This window comes from Triticum dicoccoides, chromosome 7A (assembly GCF_002162155.2).
Source record: "Triticum dicoccoides isolate Atlit2015 ecotype Zavitan chromosome 7A, WEW_v2.0, whole genome shotgun sequence".
Classification (NCBI taxonomy): domain Eukaryota; kingdom Viridiplantae; phylum Streptophyta; class Magnoliopsida; order Poales; family Poaceae; genus Triticum; species Triticum dicoccoides.
This window is the reverse complement of record NC_041392.1, coordinates 219,023,402-219,028,770: the sequence shown is the minus strand read 5'-3', so window position 1 is coordinate 219,028,770 and position 5,369 is coordinate 219,023,402. Positions and strand designations below refer to the sequence as shown.

Below are 5,369 nucleotides of genomic sequence, written 5' to 3'. Positions count from 1 at the left end.
GCGGTTTGATGACAGCTTCGCTATGTTTAACCTTCATCCGCTGCACTACACCTTCGTTCGGCTATTTTCGCTGAGTATGGAGATGCGGATCATTAGAGACAAGACCCCGGACATCGTGATAGTCGACCCCTTATACATGTGTGCCAAGATCTTGGGCAGCGCTGGGGACCGGCAGGTCGTGAGTTCTTACCTCGAAGGCGTCATTCTGGCAAACCCAGATAAGGATAACTTCCTCGTGCCTTACTTTCCTGAGTAAGTCATCCCCTCACCGCCCCGTAACATATGATTTCTTAGATTTCGATCGTTCTTTTTTTTTCTAACATTTTGTGTTTAATGTAGTGACACACATTGTACACTCATCCTCTTAAGCCCAAAATATTCCATGGCCACGTATTTTGACTTGGACCGTCAGTCAAAGAAAGACTACACAAATATCAAGAAAGTTCTTGATGATGTTCTCCCCGGCTACGCTAAATCTGGAGGCACCTTCACCAGGCCAGTTCGTAGGTACGGCAAGCACGTGTTCGCCCACACTACGATGTTCCCCTGCGTCAAGCAGCCGCCTGGCGGTCATAAGGATGCCTACTACGCCCTCCATCACATGCGGGCGATCGTACGGGACCATAATCACCTTCTGCTACCAAATATCTCAAAGATTGGGCCGCAAGATTGTCGGCAATCCAGGACGCGGACATCAGACAAGAATTCTTTCGCATCCAGTCGGAGTTTGCGGAAATCATCCATCAAGATGTCCTTCGTACCTCGGGTCAGTTCTACCTCAGATATCAACCGTTCAACAGTGAGATAGACACAACGCTACAAATGCAGGCTGACAACGCTCGCGATTTCATGACTATCACGAGAGACGGCGGCTTCATCCATGCTCCGGTCCCTGAGTCGAGTCGAAAGTAGTGATGCTATGTGTAGTTCTGAAACATCGATTGGCTCATGTTGTAATTAAACTTTAATGAACTTGTATGTCTTTTTGGTTTGGACAGTCGTTCAACTTAGATGTAATCGATGCTATTTATTAGTAGGACCATGAATCGTGCTATTAATGTGTTGCCTTTCTCTTCCGATCGTTTTGTTGCATACTTATATATTGCTTATGTATTGTCTGTGAATTGCTACTAACGTTTTGTTTGGCTAGTGCATAGAGATGCCGTCGTATGTCGTGTACAAGGGTAAGGTTCCCGGAGTCTACTACGACTGGGAGGAGTGTCGGAGACAGGTTCACCATTTCAGCGGTAACAGTTACAAAGGGTACACCACTAGAGCGGAGGCGGAAGTTAGATACGCGCGCTATCTAGCGGGAGAGAGGAGGGAGCGTTGGAGGAACCGGATGAAGACCAGTTTCATCGCGATTATGCTCATCGTGATGACCACAGCTCTCTTCTATGTGATGGTAGTTTAGATGATCGATATCGACTTGTAATGTGAAGACAAACTCGCTACTCGCGGTTTTGAGACTTGTAATGTTCTAACTTTGTTCGGTATTTTAAATTCGGAGACTAATATGATGAATTGTATTCGGAGACTAATCTTCTATTGTATTCGATGAATCTGCTGTTGTTGTGTGGTGCTAGCTAAATTCTGTCCAATGATATATTTTGTAACCTGTGAAAATATCAGAAAAAAAAATCTCTAATATTCATACTAGTGCGCACCACCACATAGTGCGCCATTAGTAAGACAGAGCACACTAATGGCGCATCATCCAAAAGTGCACCATTAGTATGCCAAAGCACATGGGTAAATATGGCCCCCCTGAGAGGCATACTAATGGCGCACCGTGGGCTATACTAATGGCGCACTGCATGGTGCACCATTAGTATACCAGATACTAATGGCGCACCACAGGTGCGCCATTAGTAAAAAATACTAATGGCGTGCTAGTAGTGGCGCATCTGTAGTGCGCCATTAGTAGGCAAAACATGTGCGCCACTAGTAGGCCTTTTCCTAGTAGTGCCTCATCCACCCTCTTCCCTGCCGCTATCAGCTCGTCGCAAAGAGACTTGACCTTTCCGACGTAGTCAGTGATGGAGGAGTTCCCCTTCTGCAGATTTGCGAGGGCGATCCGAACATTGGTGGTCTGGGAACGGGTGCGGGATACAAGCATACCTTCAACCGTGTTCCAGAGCTCTGCTGAAGTGTGACACGACGCAATCTGGATGGCGATCTCACGGGGAAGAGTCATCGGGAGATAGGAGAAGACTTGTTGATCTTGTGCATACCAGGTTTGGAAATCAGGGTTCGGCGCCTTCGTTGTGGCCTTGCCATCAGATGAAGCTATGTCGATCTGCATAGGTGGTGGTGGTTGCTCGACGTCGAGGTACTTTGCCATCTGCGCGCCCCGGATCGCAGAGAGCACGGTTGCCCGCCATACCGCCTGATTGCCCTTCGTGAGCTTCTCGATGGCTGTGTGAGCGAATGGCGAGGATGGGAAGGAACTTGAAGATGTTGCCATGGATGAGCTCGAGGATGGATCTGATACCATGTAAGAATTAGAGGCGTGAAAGCATATGCATATTCTGCAGGGACGCATGCGTGTTTATATAGCACAATAGAATACACGATCGGCAGGTTGTTGTAGTCTTGACCCATCCTCCAAGCTATACAAGAGATAAGATCAAATCTACCTAACAACCTGCCTAGTTTACATGATACACACGCACACACTATCGTGACACATATGTCACGTTTATACAAACAAGCCTATCATTTTACAATAGGGTCGGTGAAGATGGTGTGGTCCTTCAGGTATATGTCTTTGAGCGTCATCACCTCGACTTTTGCCTTGTACTCGATGTACCGAAGCCCCATGTCAGGTGTGGGCTGGACAAGGCAATCCAACATGGCCACTTTATCTTGCCCCATGGGACTATCTGCATGAGGAACACCATATTGGTGAGCCCGACGCCGTGCATGCCCACCATTACATCACATGAGTTCACCACCTCCGCGAACTGGGCCATGTCACGCACGGCCTTCGGCCCTACAACCACGACCTCAAATCCGACCTCATTGGCAGTCACAATGACCTCTGCCTTATTTGTGAGCACCCTCGAGTGGCGCTGCAATAGCATGACAAGACGAGGCCTATCACTGAAGGTACGACTTGTAGGGGTTGCCCACACACGTTTCAGCGAGTAGGCTGATCGGAGGAAGTCCCGAAAGTCCATCATCGTGTATCCCTTCTTGGAAAGAGCGGGAATGATCCCCAAGTCCTTATGGCTTTCGATGCCTACTTGCATTGATGGGAAGCAGTCCACAGCATCGTCAGTGTCAAAATCGAGGTAGATGGAGAGTGTTGCGAGGATGTGTCGATACTTGACGATCCATTTGTGGTTGTAGTTGGTGGCCAAGAAATGGACGTGACTGTTGTACACCCGTGCCATGTTGTAAAGAGGGACGACAATGTCGGCCATGTCGTGGTAGAAGTTGTTGCTGTAGTCCGGGTGGAAAAGACCACTGCGGAGACATTGTGGGTGATTGTGCATCTTGGCAGGACCATGTTTCATGGCACCCGGGGCGCTCGAGCGGATGGTCACCTCCTGAACCTGCTTGATCGTCTGTATCACCCACTTGCACGGGAACGGGCGGATTGTGACCATCCCATCCTCCGTCCGGTTGTTATCGCCAGTTGCTGAGACCATGTTAGACAGTGGCGGCTTTGCCATGCATACCAACGTCATCTTCCATGCCGCAGATGTTCATGCGAGCATTGCTGAAGTTGCAACTTAACCTGCTTCTTGGTGTTCCCACATATGTGTATCATGAAAACGATCAAGTTTGGAACTTCTCTTTAATTGCCGACCAAAAAAGTTGAACATTTAAAAATGCAGCCATTTTTAAGATTCTGTATTTTTTGCATTTTGCAACATTTTATTAAAAAAGGAACATTTTTTCAATTAGAATACTTTAAAAATGTAAAAAAATATATAAATTTTGTGCACATTTAAAAAATAAAGTAATCTAAAAAGGAAAATAAATAAATAGACCAAAATAAATGTAAAGAAAACAGCATAAAAGGAGGAAAAAAATAGATCAAAAGCTTCCAGAATGTTGCAACCCGGATTTCTATAGACTTGGGCTGGCCCTATCGCCAGTTCGTCCGGTCTGTGCGAACCGACGACGAAATGACGCAATAAGTGTGATGTAGGAAATGCCTTTTTTGGGTACTCCTATTCAGGACCTCCTACGTATTGGTCCGTGCGACTAAATGTTGTACAATCGTACAGATCATCATGACTAAGCCAACCCGTTTAGCACTAGCTTGTAACGACTTTCTGTTCCTACATTTTTTCTTTGATTTATTAGTTTTCAGTTGGTGCTTTATTGTTTTTTCCCAAAAAATTGTATGAAGTATATATTTATAATAAAATTTTGTAAAGCAATAACATATTTTGTTTCTTAGAACATTCTAAAAATCTCGAAAATCTTTAAAAATCAAACATTTTCTTAACTTGCAAATATTTTTCAAAATTGTAAATTTTTCTTAAACATATTTTGATGTTTTCAATATTTTGAAAAATAAAGTACAATTTTGAGAGCATTTTTAAAAACTAAGAACATTTATTTAAAGAAAAAATAAAATAAACCAAAAAGGAAAACCGGTACAGAAAACAAAGAGGGGAAAAGAAATCTTATAGTACAAGTTCCCTAAACTGAGATAATCAAAATCATGTATGAACTAATTCGGCCCGCCATCAGTGCATTTTCCCTACATTCTTACTCGCAGTGAGCAATAAATAGGGATACTCCTACACACAGAATAAGAAGCAAACCACACAACACATTGTCTCAAAAAGAAAAAAGGAAACCACACAACACACTCGCTCAGTTTTTGTTGTTGACTCTGAACCCACTCACTCAGTTGGGCCAGCCCATATCCCTATTGATTTCTGGATGATTTGTCGATTTGGTCGGCTGTATAGCAAAACCGACCCTTCCCTTGAGGAAAAAATATAAGCCGCATGCTCTTGGACCAACCAGTTTTCGACTACTTTTTAATTATTTTATGGATATTATTATTACAACGATGGAAAATAGGAAAGGTATTTGAAAAATGTTTCAAATTTTGAAAAGTGTCCGAGAATTAGAAAAAAATATTCACGAACTAGAAAAAAAATGCTCATGAATTGTAAAAAAAATCATAAAAAAGGAGAATAGAAAAAATAACTGAAAAAACACAAAGGAAACCAGTAAACTAGAAACAAGCACATGAAAAATATATATATATTAAAATGACTGGCGGGAAGTTTCTAGAAGGTTCCTCAAGATGAAAAACAAACATAGTAAAGTCGTACATGGGCCAACCCATAGTGTTTGTGCTTACCATTACCGAAGGCACAAAAACAAGGGCATTT

General features: G+C 43.7%; 1 pseudogene; it reads right to left on the bottom strand.

The window, feature by feature from the left end:
* Window positions 1-1,108: 1,108 nt before the first annotated feature.
* LOC119333401 overlaps window positions 1,109-5,369 on the bottom strand; it is an 8,359-nt pseudogene continuing 4,098 nt past the window's right edge.